General features: G+C 37.0%; 1 protein-coding gene across 1 annotated transcript in view; it reads left to right on the top strand.

Annotated features, from left to right (window-relative positions):
* The window catches only part of LOC124775803 (uncharacterized sugar kinase YeiI-like), a 281535-nt gene that overhangs the window by 75218 nt on the left and 188157 nt on the right, over positions 1–18160 (top strand). The window lies entirely within an intron of this gene.

The raw sequence follows: 18160 nt of genomic DNA, 5'->3' as shown, positions 1-18160 counted from the left end.
ACTGTGGATTCACAACAACCTTTATTCTCAGTCCATTCTTCATTGGAGAGAAGACACCTAGAGAGCTTGTCAGGTGTACCCCGATGTCTGCACGCTGTCAAGGCCTCCTCCTATATCATTTGATTCATGCTTCTGAAGAGTTCAACTGTGTGGAAACCACTGTTTTTGTGCAAGATGAGGCAACACCTCATGTCACTCACAGATCTGCTTAACACCACCTCCCATTAATGTGTTGTCTCCAGAGGTTTGCCAGATGCAAGGCCTGCAAAATTAGTTGATCTGAATCCTTGTTGACTTTTGACTCTGTGAATATCTAAAAAGAACATTTACCAGGGACACACTCGGTCGCTACCTGGTCTGAAGACCAGTACAGGAACAGGTTGGTCAGACTCTGCTGGAACTGCTTCAAGGAACTGTTGATCATGCCATTTTAGAGATGCAGCATCTTGTCCATGTTCCGGTGTTCATATTGAACAAATTGTGGAAGTGACAGTTAATAATTAAATCAATATCATGCCTTTCCCACTTGTTTGATCTTTTCTGCCCACATCCCAAATCCAATGCAACTCAATGTATAGCATGTTACATCAGACAAAATGGCAGAAAGAATAAAAACTAGTGCAAATAACATAACGAAATAGAAATGAAAAACATATCTGAGAAATTTACTTATGCATATCATCCAGTCAAAGAAAGATTCAGTGGCTCAACGATAAGTGACAATCTTACCATTTTTTACTACCTGGAGTGAGTCACCCTTAAACATACACAAAAAATATAAATGCATAATGTGTTCTACTTTCATATCAGTGTTACTTTTTTAAAAAATGTTTCTATGTATATCGCAGTATCACCATTTGGTTTTAAAACATAGTTGTTGGGGGTTTTATTTGTGCTTGTCTGTCATTTAGTCCAACTTCCCCAACCTCTAATGGAATCAACCACCTGACTGAACACCTGAAATCATAGAATTAATCGATCACACAGATACAAGCTAAGAAATAACTTCTGTTCCACCAGTGTGTCCTGGTCACTCTGGCTCCTAACATGATTCCTGGTGTGCAGGATTTATATATTTCTGTGGATATACATTTCAATTATGACAAGTTATGCAACATTTCTCAAAATAGTAATATTTTAGGGAAAATCTGCAGTGAGTGTGTAAATTCGTAGGTATATGCATAGATAGCGAACCACTATGGACACAACAAATTGACAATGTATGTGCAAGGCTATCATCTAGCCTATATGTTATAAGAAAAATAGCTCCATATGTCAATACCCAAACAATGAGGATGATGTATTTTGGTTCAATACACCCATTTCTAGCATATGGTCTTTCATTGTGGGGTGGGGCTTCCACAACTCACGTAGACCAAGTATTTAAACTCCAGAAAAGAGCCTTGAGAATATTAGGCAAAAAAGATGCTAGCACATCTTGTAAGGGATTGTTTATAGAATTTAAAATTCTGACCATCTATTCTATGTATATGGTTTGAAGCAATAGTATTAACTGTAGATGATAAGAAATATACATGTTGTAATGCAGAAATTCATGATCACAATGCTAGACAAGTACAAAATTACCGCATGACACACAGAAAACTGAAAAAAAACTGCAGAGTGTCCATATATTAATGGAGCAAAATACTTCAATGCACTGCCAAATGAACTGAAGGTAATAACTGGAGAGACATTCAAAAAACATCTAAAATCGTGGCTCATTGAGCAGTGCTTCTATAGCCTACTGTGGAAACTAAAATCTAAAGTATTATTATGTCAAATAATTTCAACTACATTTACTGTTATAAAGTAAAATTAGATTGTATACTATTGTATTGTACTACCAATTGCTATGCATATAATTACGTTTCATGCAAATAAATTACAAACATTATTCATAATTATACTACGTGAACTTAATGCATTTTTTAAGATGCTACGTTGTTTTTATAGCACAAGTTTAAGGGTTGTGTAAGCTACCTGCTTTGTGGGTAGTCTACAGTTTCTAAGGATTATTCCAGTGAATCTGTCATACGTATTTTGTGGACATGACTGTGTCCAGTGATTGTTCGGCAATCGTGTATTCAACAGTACTGATCTTTACACCTCTTTATGTGCACTATGTTATACACGATGAGTCAGGAGGGAAGGTACATGCTTTGAGGGGTGATAGTATTAGTGATTCTCAACAAAAACTTCATATGGACATATACCCTATTCTGAATGGTTTCTGAGATAGATCACATTTAATATCAGTTTTGCACATTTTTCTTGAATAACTCAAAAACTGCACCCTTCAACAAAAATGTGTTGCAGTGCAAAATTAAACTATATTAAATTTCCTACAAAAAAGGTCCTGTTCATTTTTTTCTCTAGAACTAATGGTTTGTGTGAAGAGAGTGTGAGAATGTTGAAAAACTTGCTCGACGTGCATGTGCTGTAGCTTACATAGTTTTTGTAGGCCAATTTGAGGTAGTTTCCCAGCTTGATAGACCATAAGTTTCCCATATCAAATTGTCCTCTCAATTTTCTACCTCAAACTGGCATATGAAAACTACATAAGCTACAGTCCATGTGCATTGAGCAAGTTTCAACATTCTCGTGCTCTCTTCACACACACCATTAGTTCTAGAGAAAAAAATTAATAAGCCCTTTTTTTGTAGGTAATTTAATATAGTTTAATTTTGCACTGTGACACATTTCTGCTGGAGGATGCAGATTTAGAGTTATTCAAGAAAAATGTACAAAAGTGATATTAAATGTGTTCTATCTCAGAAGCCATTCGGAATAGGGAATACATCCATATGATGTTTTTTGTTCAGAGTCACTAATACTATCATCCCTCAAAGCATGTACCTCTCCTCCTGACTCACCCCGTATATTAGGGTGATTCGGCTAAGATGCTCACCTCAAATATTTCCAGGACTGCTTTTTCATATGTGCTAATTCTGCTTTCACCCGGTATATAACTACGAAAATAGACTATATACCATTTAGTGAGGACTTCCCCAAGTCCTCACTAAATGGTATATAGTCTATTTTTGTAGTTACATAATTATAAAGATATTACTGTGAACTTCATGTTATCAAATTGAACTGTAATAAGTTCTGCTGTGAGGACCATTGTTCTAAAAGAAACTAATTCAACAGGTTCCATTCTTCAAAATCCAATTAGGAGTTTCAGAGAAATTACAATATTTAGAACTTTTACCTGTTATGAACATGAAACTGATTGCTTTGTTACATGAAAGTTGGATTTCGCAACCAATAAAGAAATATGTAATGTCAGATGAGGAGGAACAGTATTGTACCCTTGGCAATATCAGTACAGAAGGGGCACAGAGGAAATGAAGATTTCATTCTGTCTGTACCATTCATGACTGTTGAGTCCTGGAAAAAATAAATGCCTTGCACGAACCAAGAGAAACTAGATCTTCTACTTCCTGTGAAGACAGCAAAAGAAACATGAAGAGAACTCCTAATATGCATGCACAGTGATATTGCCAGAGATGGTGTTAAACAGCAATTACAACTCAGCAACTGAGCAAAAAAAATTGCTACTGGAAGGACACTACAATGCTATGTAGAGAGGACAAGTGAGTCTGCCACTCAGTCCTGATGCGACATCAGGATGATAGACTCTTTCTTCAAAGAATTATCTACCCTCATGAAACTACCTTTCCAAATCGTGGGAATGCTGAATGTAAGGAATATGGGTTATTGGGTCACCTATCTATGTGGTACCAGCATGATGGGTGCCTGGCTCACTACTCTTTCAGTCAACTATTTCCTGGTCACTGTATAGCAAACTCAGCACATTATCAGATGGTCTGCATGTTCACATGGTTTGATGGACTTTCTTCACTGCGATAAACTCAAAGATGAAGTAAATTCACAAGTTCAGACAACTCAAAGGGGATTTGAAACATTGCATTGTTGCAGCATATACCATGATATCAAAGGAATTTTTCAGTCTGTCCAGAGGTCTTTCTACCAGCAACTGCAAATATGTATTGCAGTAGATGGTGGGTATTTTGAAAAACTGATAAACTGAATCCAATTTTAAGTATTTATGTCTATGTCCTTCTGTGGTTTCCATTTTTTGTTGTTGATGATACAGTTTTGCTATGTAAAGGTGTGTTTACAACTGTGCATCTTGTGGCTAGCAGCCATGTGGCTGTGCTTGTTCTGCTCGCGATTAGAGGCCCATGTCTCCTCATCTGATATGGGGAAACTCCTTAGTCCCATGTGCACAGTTCAGAGGCATTCACAACTTTGCAACAGGTTGTGTGCCTCCTTGTTATTCATGCTATGGCTGCATGTGCCTAGTGAACACAGGAAGTCACACTGGTGTAACTACAGCTTTAGTGTTTATCTTGACGAACTTTCTCAGAGTTCAACATATAATAATGGCCTAGGGAACAAAATGAATACTGTGAATGTATACAGTATTTCAGCTGCAATAGGCTCCACAGGCAGATCAAATGTTGTGAATTATAACAATCTGCTGCATTGGCTGTAATGGATCAGATTAAAATATCAATGATCACCACTACTCAGCACAGTTCAAACTCTGTAGCCATTTTTGAGCGAGTCTGAAATATGTACAAGGCGTATACAGTTAAAATACAGATCTGTCATTACTTGTTCAGTCAACTGGACAGCCAATGGTTGTTCTGATTTATGTATTTTAACTATGTCACATCGGTATGTATTTCAGACTTGCTTGAAATGGCTACAAAGCTGAAGCTGCACAGTACTGGTGATCACAAAATAAAAGGATATTTTAATTCACAGCACCCAGTGTAGCAGACTGTCATCATTCTGATTATACACACTTTATGCAACTGGAGCTGCTGTTTAGTAAAAAAAATAATCATTTGTTTCTTTTTATGTTACTTTCCCCTCAAGATTCAATCTTCACTATTGAAACACCATCTCCAGGTCCTTCCTCTCATTATATCTCAAAGGGCTTCTTGTGGATTTCATTCAAGAATGTCATTATTTTCATCTCTCCAACTACACAAACATATAAAAAATAAATATTGGAAAGCTTGTTTTAGTATCCCCACCAGCAGACATTGTCTGATGCAGTGAGCTGGCATGTTTAACAGACCGGCATAGTGCAGAACACTTTCATGGATGGTACACACAAAGCATGGAACGTGCGGGGCCACTGACTCAGGTGTTTAGCTGCTCACAGCAATAGGTCTGACCCGGCAGTTCTTTCACTGGCTTCAACTACTCTAGAGCAGTCCCTCACATCACACCATGCCCTGTTTTCTGCATACTAATGAGATTTCTTCATGTTTGTTTTTATCTCCGTGCTTCATCTCTATGTGGTGTTCAGACTCTGCTCCCACATAGTTTTGTTCCCTCTTGCAGGGTTCAGCTCCCAGCTTCTTGTCAAGCCACTGTCCATTTGTAAAATTTACATTCAAGTCAACAGTGATGGTTTGCAGCATTGTCACACCATGTACAGGTACTAAAGTGGTGATGGTGGACATTCTAACACATGTTCCAACACGGCAACAGCAGGTGCAGGAACTGCTCAAACAGAATTTCTCTGTACTCATTTTGACACCAGTGCAGGTGCTGGCAGAGGTTGTTTCTTACATCTGTTGTTTGCTGGTTTCAGTGAGGCTACAGGAAGCTGGGAAAATTACCTATGCCAAATGCTTATCATTGATCTAGTTGATAATGCTGCCTTGTTATTGTCCAGCAGTGTGGAATTATATGGAGTTGTACAGGATTTGAAGCTATCTATGTACCCTGTGAAACTTAAGTTCATCAAGTTAATAGTTGATGCAGTATTTTTGCCATCAAACCCATGTGTTGGCCAAATGGTTACAGTTCAACCAGCACCACAAGTACCCTGGGCAGTTGTATGCGATGTGAATCACCAACCAGCAAGGTCTCTTGCTCAAGTGTTGGTTTGAGTGTCCCATTGTGCTACCTCGTATGTCAATCACTAATTAGAAATGTGATCATCCAATTAACACCTGACACCCAGGTCCAAACTAGAGCATTGGCCTTGTGCAAACTATATTTAGCGGAAGTTCCTAAGACTGCTGAATGGCATTAACTTACGACAGCAGTAAGGGGTATACTTTCAGACAACTGACGGGGGGGGGGGGGGGGGGGGGGATTACACCCACATGGTAAACAGCCCCCAGTGTCCCATTGGATGAGCCAGGCAGCCTTGCCGTTCATTGAGCCTTGTGTTGATGCCGTTCATAAGTCAAGTGCAGTGACAACATGATGCTGCCATTCACTGCTCTTACTGGGCTTTGCCGGAATGTGTCAACTGAACTGTTTAATCCCTGCTCATGATGTTGTTTAGATTCTTTGTGTTGTTCTCCTTCGGCAGCGACCATGTGTGGGGTCTGCCACAAAACAGGCCATTTGGCAACAGTTTGTGACCATCGGCAAGTCACGGGATGGTCAACAGTGCTTTGAGTGAACTTACAGGATGTCTCTGACACACTGAAAGCTTCACCCCAGTGCATTCTGCTGTTGCTGGTAATGGATGGTCAACTGATTTCATTTCACGTAGACACAGGAGCAATAGTCAGTCTGTTTAACTTAGATAGCATTGGGCTAATCTGTGTTGCAGTGGCCACTACATCATGCTGTGTCTTACACTAAACAGTGTATTTATTTGATGGGGCAATTCTCCTTGGCACCTTAACATGATGTGGAATGGCAGCTTAAATTGTTAGTGATAAATGCATGGCTTGCGCAAAATATTTTTGGGTTACGTACCTATTCTGATTTTGGCTTCCAGATAGTTGAAAAAGCACATTTAGTGTTTCAATCGGTTCTATTTCCAGATTAGGACTTTTTACTATGGTTGTATAACCAGCTTCTTAAGAATGCCTTGTTTTGGGCAGAAAATTTTGAGGCACATGTCTTACTTAAGCTGTCAGTGATACACAAATTTTGTCACCTCCACCCTATTCTCTTCACCATGTACAATTAAAACAAGGCTGAGCTGCAGCATTCGCAGCATCTCTGCATCGTTTCCCCTGTTTCATCGAGTCAGTGGGCCTTTGGTGGTGATTCAGATACCACCTGGTGCCTTGCCCCTGGGTGGTGATTTTAAACAGTCAGTCAATGTGCAATGTATTGCAGACTTGTATCCAATTCCGTGTCTGGATGAGTTGCAGGCGAAGTTGTTGGGGGCAAGTATTTTTCACACATTAGCTTGCACAACACATATTTGCAGTTGCCATTGGATGCACCTTCCCAGAATTTCTTGATACTGAACATTCTGTTTTGGCATTCGCCTTTTGGAATCTCATCTGTGCTGGGAATTCATCAATGATTTGGAGCTGTTGGTTTAGGAGATTCCATATTGTACAAACTATCTCAGTGGCATCCCCGTAATGGACTCTTAGCACGAGGAACATTTATGAAATCTGTAGGCAGTTTTGAGCCATCTTCTGGGAAATGACCTTTGTTGCAAGCTGGAAAAATGCACCCTCAGAGGAGGAGTTGGCAAAGTTGCCAGGGGCAAGTATTTTTCATGCATCAACTTGCGTGACTCGTACTTGTGGTTGCTATTGGACACAGCTTCTCAGAATTTCTTGGTGTTCAATATCATCTTCGGGCTTTGCCAGTTTAATTGCTTACCTTTTGGACCCAATTTTTTGAAAATAATGTCAGCCATCCAGATGGGTTGACCCAAGTGCAATTGCCTTCAGGTGGACATTATATTTCTCCTAATTTCACTAATAAAGTAGTAATACTGGTACTTTCCTTTATATCCTCTACTCTTCCTACTTTTTTGGTATTTTTATTCTTAGCTTAAAAAATAATGGTTTCATTTTTACATTTTAATTTTGCATTTCCTGTAATTTAAAAGTATGTGTAGTGTAGTACCCATTATTATTGTTAGAGGGCAACATCATTTACAGCTAACAAAACGTTGTGACTGTTGAACATACTGTGTAAATCTGTATGCCAGACACATTAGCACTCTTGCACATGGTGTCACCACCATGAGCCCGCAGTTACTGTCAGATTTGTTTTGGTGGGCCCCACACACACACACACACACACACACACACACACACACACACACACACACACACACACACAGAGAGAGAGAGAGAGAGAGAGAGAGAGAGAGAGAGAGAGAGAGAATGGTTGAACAGTTACGTGACAATTGCACAGCAATTACAGAAATACATATTCACAGCCTTCCATATGCATAAATTGTATGCATTTGTGGTGTTAAAGAGAGTGAAGTAATTAATGTTTTCTATAAACTTTGAAGTCAAAACCCAATACTCATTGTTTTTAGCATGAGAAACAAATGTTTTAGCATGTTTATTCTTAGCTTTTACATGAAGTATAAAACGCTAAAGAATCTAACCTCTTTTATTGAAGTAAAGTTGAAGGTCAAGGAGTACAATGGGCATTTTCTTTGGGCCTGGTGTGATATTTCTGATTCCAAATGTAGTGTGCTGTGTAAATATTTCAAGAAAAATGTGGACTTCAGTTTCTTAAGAGCCCCCAAAAGACTGACAGATCAGAGATCTGATCACTTCATATATCACACATGCATGTGCAAATCGCAGCCATCAGTTGCTGATCACGGTTCCCATTGAAATCTCAGGCAATCTGATGGATTGCTTGTGACTCATACACACAATATGGCTTCCTGGGTAGTTAGCAGCAGTGTGGCAACATGGCACATGGCTGTGACTTGTTTCTCTGTTTATTATGTGTGTTTGTGCAGTTTTGTTTAGTTTTGGCATGCCTAAGTTAAGGAAGAAATGTACATTAAAATTTATAGTTATCGAGGGACCATCAACTACTCCAAGAAGTGACGTGGAAACTGAATTTGCCATTTATATCTAGAAGTAATACAAAATACACCTCAGATTTTGCAGTGATTAACATTTTGAAGCTTGGGCTATACAAATAGAATTGATGAAAGGTCATAGTAATAGTGCAATACAGTGGGCTCCATCTTATGGTCTTGAGTGATTCACGTAATTATTACACATTATTAAAGTTTTTAACTTCTAAACAGAATGCCATATGTACCTCCCATAATATTAAGAGGACATTTAGGTCAGATCTAATACACAGTTACACTCAAGTCCTGTGTCATTTAATATAATCAAATTCTCTCATACAATTTATAACAAGAGTTCGGTAATCAGTAGCGTCGCTGTTGACATCTCCATAGACACATTGAGTAAATTGTGTAAGTACTTGCAGTGAAACTATAAGACTAATGAGTAAAAAGGAAACTGAGGACTAATAAATGTAAAACAAATTGTATTGGCATGCTGGAAAGATGTACACATCCCAGTTGGCACCAAGTGAAAAATATAATAAAATTTGTAAAGTAAACTACAGTTCCCAAGAAATCCCTTTATGGGCTCCACACGAGTGATGGATTTCAGTGACCTGTTGCATGCAATATTGCCTGCAATTGGTCACTCACCTTGACACACCAATTTCAATCGGTATTACGAATGCCACCGGGTTGAGAAATTCTGCTATGGAAAACGAACTGCTGTGTTTAGTGGCAGTGGCAGTTGATTTCTGTATCCCCATGAATACTTGAAAAAATTAATTTGAAATAATGAGAAGTATAACTTACTGAACTAGTTTTGAAATGCTTGCCTTGGGAACTGTAGGTTACTTTACAGAATATATTACAGTATCCACTGGACACCAAGGAGGTTATGTACGTATTCCCAGTGTGCTAAAAAGTTCTCAATTCTTTTTTATTCATTACTGTAGTCTTATAGTTCTGCAGCAAGGATTCACATAACTCATTTGCGATAGTGACATGTTTGAGGGAGACTCAGATTATATGAAGTGACAAGGGACCCAAGTATAGCTGTGTAATATATTTGCTCTGAACATTTAAATTACAGTATCCTCTTAACCCATTATATCCCTACTCACAGGGGTTAATAATCACATAATGAATGTTAATTTATGATGGTGGCCTTAAATTCATAACATTTTAACTTATGATATATCATACGATGGGCCATTACACAAGTAATATGTTGAATTTTTTATGATAAACATTTATTACACGAATAAATGAAGAAAAGTTACAATGATAATTTCCAGGTATTTTAATGTTAATTTTATTTATATTTTAAGGTTACATTATTTATTTATACATCAAGTATGCATGGCAAATTCATATAATAGAGTCAACAAAATAACCATTCTGTATTACATGAATAAAGTAAGACATTGTAATAATAAAGAACAAATGACAAATTTCATGAGATATCCATTAGATGTAGCTAAACACCACCATTTGAAACCATAGCGAATTGGCTTGCCTCTTACAAACTGCTTCACAGAGTGGTGGCATTAATAAGGTTCTATGGCCTCATCCAAGGAGAAGTTTCACACTAGAGGCTCTGTGATGTCTTGAAATTTCTTATTTACATGTGAAATTAATGGCTGAACCTTATAAACTTCTTTTTCAATGTAGGTCTACGCATGACCTTACAATATCCAGATAACAGCAAAATAGCGACGTGTTTATAGATGCCATTATGACTTATTTGTATTTTGTGACCCTTTTGAGCAGCATATTTTACTGTCTCTCTCGTCAGAATCTCAACCAAATCAGCATCAAAAACTTTACAAAAAAGATCTATTGTGGTTTGATGTGCAGAGATGTTCTATTATATCAGATGTAGGCTCAGAAAATAGCTCAAATTTTTGTGAAGATCTAGTCTTTCTTGTATCCAGTGTCTTGCTTTCCTAACTCGGGGCCGCGATCATGATTTGGAACAGTAGGGATTTTCCTCTTGAGTGGATAAAGATGTAACATTTTCAACAAGGCCGTCAGTATTTACTGATCTTATCTCTGTAGTTTGTCCCAGAGCCTTCTCTCTAAACCGGGAACAGTGGCAGGTTGTCCTTCTGCATCACTACCTGCATCATCTTAAGAAGTACAAATTCAGGCTCCTGACATGTATCAAATATGTCAGACAAAGTTTCATTATCTTCTTCTGTCAAGAACAGGAAATCCCTCTTCTTTTCCAAATTATATCTGAAATAAATCAGACCAACTGCGAGAGAATGGCCCCTTACTGACCACCGTACGATATTTCGTACATAAAGATATAAGCCAGTACCACAACAAAGCAGATAAAGTACTATTTTCCAATTTGTGCCTATATATTGTAGTTAAGTATTCAAATTACTAATCTGTAATAATATGAGCGAAAATATGAACCTGCACCTCATAATTTTACAATTACTTACCGCCTGTCCATGACAAGAAGCAGCAGATTCAATGGCACTAGAACAAATGCTTTCCACCAGGAAATAAACAATCCTGATCTCCACTCCTGCTGTCAGTTTCAACAATGGACTTTCAAACTAACAGTAAAACATAAAAGAAATATTTCAGTTGTTGACAAAGAGCTTCTGAAAACAAATATGCCTGAGAAGAGCAAGTGTATGATGGGGATATAATGGGTTGTCATTCTGTTTATAAATTAAAAGTTTTAATAATCATGCAATTACTTCATAAATAACTCATAAACATCAGATAGAGCCCATTTTATCACTACTACTACTACTACTACTACTACTACTACTACTACAAACTTCCCATCAATTCTACTTCTATAGCACAAGCTTAAAAATGCTTGTCACTGCAAAATTGGAGAGTTACGTGTTACTTCTCATCGTAAATGGCTACTCCAGTCTCCAATTAACTCTGGAGAATATTTCACAGTCTCTGAATAACTGTAAATTCTAATGTAAAGCTCTTATTCAGTGTAGGCAAAATGAAACATAACTGCACAACCATGCTTAATAACTAGAGAAAGGAGTTGCAGCCATATTGCCACAAATCACTGTTAATCATCCACACAGCCATATTACAAGCATGACTCACATGCGATCCATAAAGATGGCCATTCCCAGACAAGTAAGATCTATGAAATCATCTGTCACCTTTCAACAGATCATGGTGATCTGCTGCTGGTGTGCAGAGGCTCTTCAATCGTTCTGAAATGGCAATGCATAAAAAGAATACTGAGGATGTAATGACAGGAAGTCAGCTTGTTAATAACAGCCTGCTGATCCAATAGGGGTAATGCAACAAAAGTTGAACTTCTTTGGACCATGAAAGTGATGTGCAATAACTTTAGCTTTAAGTCTGTTGACAACTCGAAGGAATTACTCATGGCAGTGTTCCCCGATAGCACCATTTCTGGAAAAATGTCATTATCTGCATCAAAATTATCCTATTTGATATTGGATACCATTGGGCCATGTTTCAATGGACTGTTGTTAGATGGCCAACAAAAATTAGGTCCTTACACTTTCGTACATGCTGAATTAATAAAAAGAGAAATAAAAAATAAGTTTGATATTACAGGAACTGGTGACTTATCAGTGAAGAACTTACAGTTTGTCACTCGAACATTTACCTGATGTCTAATGCTACAGCAAAATAAATTTCAAAGAATATCATGCAAACTCTTGATAGTCAGTTGCTCATTAGAGATTTAATCACATTGGGTAGTTATGGACCAAATTTAAATAAAGCACTTGGTAGAATTACTGGTTAGCAAAAGCAGCTTTTAAACTATACAGAACCAACTGACTGACTTTACATATTGATCATCATGATTTTGGGAAATGGATAGCAGTTTTCTTTTTTTAACTATTCTCTAATAAGAATAGACAAATTAAAGAAAATTCAGGATGATCTCCTGCTTCTAAACCTGAAATTTCTCATATATGCAATGTAGATAGTTAACACTCATTCTGTCCATTGAAAGAATTTCGTCAGAGCTTCTTCAAAAATACTTGACTGAGGCGCTAAAGAGGGGAATATAGAAGATAACTCAAGATTTTGTAGAATTAATTGATGTATAAAAAGTAATTATGACAAAGTTTTACTTCAATTACACTTTCTTAAAGTTGTGGGGGAAGTTCTGCAACCATATCTTCTGTTTTTCAGTGTGAAGACTCTTTAATTACATAACAAAATAACATCATGGACAAAGATTCTTCTTGAGTGCTTTGTTCACATCAAAGAATTACAAAATAGGGATTGTTGCACAGAAACTCCTTGATAATAAAATTGAAATTACTGATGAAATGGATATTGTAAGTGCAGAAGTCAGTTCTTCTCAGTGTGAGATAATTTTATGAAAAAATGACACACCATATTCTCCAAAAATTGCCAGTCAACAATGTAATCATGCAAGAGAGTAAAAGTTGTATCAGTTGGAATCATTCCTGAGGAGTGAGAAATTCTTCAATGGCAAACAATACTAGGTGATTTGTATATTATAAAGGAATTGATGATAACCATGAAGTAGCTGAGGATTGATCATTATTGGCAAAAAAAAAAACATTTTCCATAAAGGTTTCTGTATGTAGTGATATGTTCTCAAATCTGAAGAGATCAGTGACAGCAGCATTAGTATGATCACATAGTAATGCAGATCCAGAAAGAGGATTTCCTAATGTTACGTTTTCCCACAGACACCACAACACAACTTTCCTAGAATTGAATAGGTGCAATTGAATATGTCAAAGGTGGATTGAAACAATACAATTATGAAATATGCAAAGTTCCTATAATATAAGATTTTTTGAAAAAGAGGTCATACAGCTCATCATTGTTACTTAGTTAGACTTGAGGTAGAAAAACAACTGCACAAAGATTGTGTAAGGAGGGAAAAGAAGAATATGAAAACAGGAAGAAAAAAGAAGAAATAAAAGCAAATATTTTAAAAAAGTAAAAAGAAACATTCATGAACGAGAAAAAAAAATTTGGAAGGGGAGGAAACGCTTACCAAACCGGAATTACATGCCTGCAACTTACCTTTATCTGAGGCAAATGAGAAAATTGAAAAACATGCCCTAAAAGTCAGTGATATGGATGGTGTGAGAATCGGACAGTGTTACAAGCAGCACAAAATAAACTGACGCAACAGTTGCTCCTGAAATTATATGTGAAAAACAGGAAAAACAGACACGAATTAAAAGGGGGGGGGGGAGGGGGGGGAAATTAGGCAACTTTTGTAAAGGATCCATTGCCAAAAAGATAAAGGAATTGAATGCAAATGTTTTGTTTATTTGATGCTAGCAAAAAAAGTTTATTCTGAAAGTTTTTAAGTTTCTCTCTCTCTATTTCTGTGTGCTTTGCAGTGATTCTTAATGATTTACATTCTACCAGAACTTTCCTATTGTATTACGACAAATTTATTTACAAAAAAATTATTGGGAAGAGGTAGTTTGTATAACCAGTTCCTTAAACAGGCCTATGTAGGATGTTCTTGAGTTAATGCCTCAGTTAATTCATATTGCTCATTAATGGACTCGGAAAACTGTAGCTTGGCTTTCAGTTGCCCTAAAAAGATAATCCCGTGAGGCGTTACGGAATGAAAGTAGGCCAAGTTGTTTTTTTTTTTTTTTTTTTGTTTTTAAGTCACAATCATCTATTCTCACAGCTAGTAAGATTTTTTAGGCTCCTCCGAAATGAATTTATTATCAAGTTGTAATCTCAAGTATCTGCTTTTCATGTTTTAGGCACATACAGGTGTTAAATGTTCTGGACTGCATATAGTGTGCCTTTTCAATGTTTTAAGGATAATAAATTGGCGAAAGACTATTTATTGACATCCACAAAAATTTAACTGACCTTTAAAGATTCTACTTGCTTTGTTGTTATTTACTGCAATATTCTAGTCACCTGAAAACAAAACAAACTTGATATCTTGTAAAGTTACTGAAGACATGTTATTCATGGGAAAAAAGTAAGGGGCTCAAAGTGTTACTGATATTTCAATACAGGAGTCTGCTTTATTGGTTGCCTTTGTTTCCTGTAACATAAACAGTTTGAAACAATTTGTGACACTTCTTGTTGCAATGAAATATTCTAATTTTGTTAAATGGATATTGTCTTTTAGTCACTTGCCTCCGACAGACCACAGAATATACCTGTAGTCTGTAATTTATCACTGTATTAACTACATTCTTGCAGTGTGTGTAAATAGCCTTCTTAATATGAGAATCCTTTCAATTCCTTTGTTACCATCTCTGAAATTTTTGAAAATGCTGGCAAAAGTGAAATTAGAATTCACTTTGGTGGCACTACTTTAATCTTCTTTCTTATAGAAGGCTTAACCGAGCATACTTCAGCTAATCAGGAAATGTGCCAGTAATACATGACTGTTTACATAAATAACTTTGTTACCAAACTAGGGAATACATAATTTTTGTCCAATCAACACTTAATTCTGAGGAGAGGTATTCATGAGCAGAAATACGCAAGAGAGAGAAAGATACTGAGCTTACCTGTTTCTGAAGCTCAGTGATGTTATCATCCAGTCACATGGTGGTTGTTGTTCTTTGTGTTATACAGAATTGGGTAATAGGTGTAAATATCAGCTCACAGATATGAGTCTGTCCATGTATTCTGTTACAATCTCAAATTCCTGTGCATACATGTGCAATCTTAATACTACTTGCACACACACACACACACACACACCACACACACACAGAGAGAGAGAGAGAGAGAGAGAGAGAGAGAGAGAGAGAGAGAGAGAGAGAGAGAGATGTGACTGGTAAATCATAAGTGTAAAAATGGATGTGCCAGATTGTAAATCACTTACTCATTTAATGGAAATCTGCCCTGGATTGGAGATCTGAATTAAATCCTCCAACAGGGTTTCAACTGCCTCTTGTGTCCTGAAATGAGAAATGTCCTACCCATTATATGTCCCACCCCTCCCACAGAGGTATCCCTACACAACCCCTGCTCCTAACCCCCTTGCCTCATGGATCATATTCCTGTAATAGACCTAGATGCAGGACCTGTTCCGTACATCCTCCCACCACCACCACCACCACCACGACCTACTCCCATCGAAGACAGGGTTACCTATGAAACCAGTCACATGATCTGCAAGCTGCAACCACTGTGCTGCATTCTACATGGACATGACAACCAACAAGCTATCTGTCCACATAAATGGCCAAGAAACAGCTGGACCACCCTGTTGCTGTGAGCACACCAAACAACACAACATTCTTCATTTGAATGACTGCTTCACAGCCTGTGCCATCTGGATCCTTCTCACCAACACCAGCTTTTCTGAATTTCACCAGTGGGAACTCTCCCTGCAATATATCCTATGTTCCCATAACCATCCTGGCCTCAAAATTTGTTAGTCATAGTTCTTACCCATGCAACCCCGTCCCTGCTCCCATTCTAGCACTAAACAGCTCTCTATTCCACCATCAGACCCAGTCTTTTCCTTTTCATAATACTGTTACTTACTCATTTAAAATTGGTGGAAAATAGTACTTTAGATTAAGATCTGTTCTATTAGCACAAAACATAATGTACATTGTTCAGATGCCCTTTACTGAAATATATATGCAGTAAACTAACTCAGGAGTTCCTCACTACTGAATGAAAAAAGTACTGTGTTAAACGAAAATGTTTTAGACAGAAACAAATCAAGATCAGCAATCTCTGTTATTAGGAGACATAAAATGATGGGATAGTTAGTTTCAATTAGCACAATTTATTGGGCTCGAGATAGCCAAGTTATCCTGAACGTTAAGAGAAGCACTTGATACAGCTTTGAAGTGCAAGTCTGCAGAGGAGCAGCAGATCATGTAAAACATCTGCTTGGCTACTAGCCCAGCTAGCCAATTCCATTGTATTCAGAGATTCCCTGCCGCATGGGATTTGCCTGTAGTATGTGCTATGCATGATTTCTCAGATGTATATGTGGGAACCTAAAGATTCATCAAACTTAATCAGACATTTTTTTGAATCTCCAGACCTGTGTTATCTCTTACGCAATGATGACTGTTTTGACAAAGAATATAAGCTCCAAATTGGGTTACTTCAGGGATTAGATTCATATGTAATTGCAGGTATTGGTAAGGTAGTACAAAGTTTATATATCTCCAAGAAATACATGGTTGTATTTAAAAATATACACTCTACACAGTAACAGTTAGAACTTGAGTTTTAAACTGTCAAAAAATCTAATTCCTTAATCATGTACTAAATACGGAGTCAAATGTTAACTGAAAATACATGAACATATTAAAAACTTGCACTTTGTTTCTGTTTCTTGGTAATAATTGTGACTCCATAAAACTGAATTATTTAATGACAGCCATAGGTAAAATGACAGAAGGAACAAAGAACACAATCTTTGTTTCTGACTGATTGTATTCAACTAACATTATACTTTTTATTTATATAAAACACAAAAATTTAAAATACTTCATGTATAATTTATAATAGTCAGCCTCAATATTAAAAGAATAAAACATTTGGACGGATTGTTATGAAAGAAAAAGGCATGTTCCAGTGGATATATACCATAGAATAAATTGTAGTGTACACAAAAATTGAAATCTCAGTAATGGAACAGTTTTTAACAAAATTTATAGTTCCCACAGTTTTGAATTACCTAGAATATATACTGCATATATGTCATATTTTGTGCAACTCTGTAATATTTGCACAATTCCAGCAACATGAACATTTAATTACTGGTTAAATGCAATCAAGCAATTCCTTATCATATTTTACAGTGCAGTAAAAGCTGTTAGCATACTTCAACCTCTAATGACATAGTCATCAGTTTCGAGCCAATTCCCAACATTTCTCTCATGTTAACATTCTACAAAATCATAACAGATGTAAGAATACTGCACTGTCTGTTGCATATCGCATGAAACTTTTGATAGGTTGATTAACTGCAGATATCCATGTCAGTCCAAGAAAATGTGGGATTTCATGCAATTACACATTTGGGATATTTAGGCCATTACATTTGCTCTTCGGTATGTTCAGTGGACTTTCGTATCATAACTAGAGAAAATTAGCAACTCGCATGCTACACAAAATCTCTGAAGCCCAAAAATAGAGGCATAAAATACCATAGTACCACCTAATACGTAAATAAAGGGAATAGGTTCATAAGAGCAGCAGAACAAAAAATCTTTTGGAGTTACATTGTGATGTAGGACGGCTAACAACACGCACATCTACCAAGTTCACTCTCCATTAATTGGCAAATTTTGAGGTGCTAAGTTTTCCCCTGCACATGAACCTGTTTTCTGTGATAACTTTTAACAATTATGTGACCACTGG

This window comes from Schistocerca piceifrons, chromosome 2 (genome assembly GCF_021461385.2).
Source record: "Schistocerca piceifrons isolate TAMUIC-IGC-003096 chromosome 2, iqSchPice1.1, whole genome shotgun sequence".
Classification (NCBI taxonomy): domain Eukaryota; kingdom Metazoa; phylum Arthropoda; class Insecta; order Orthoptera; family Acrididae; genus Schistocerca; species Schistocerca piceifrons.
The sequence above is the reverse complement of the archived record's forward strand: the minus strand, read 5'-3'. Positions and strand labels throughout refer to the sequence as shown.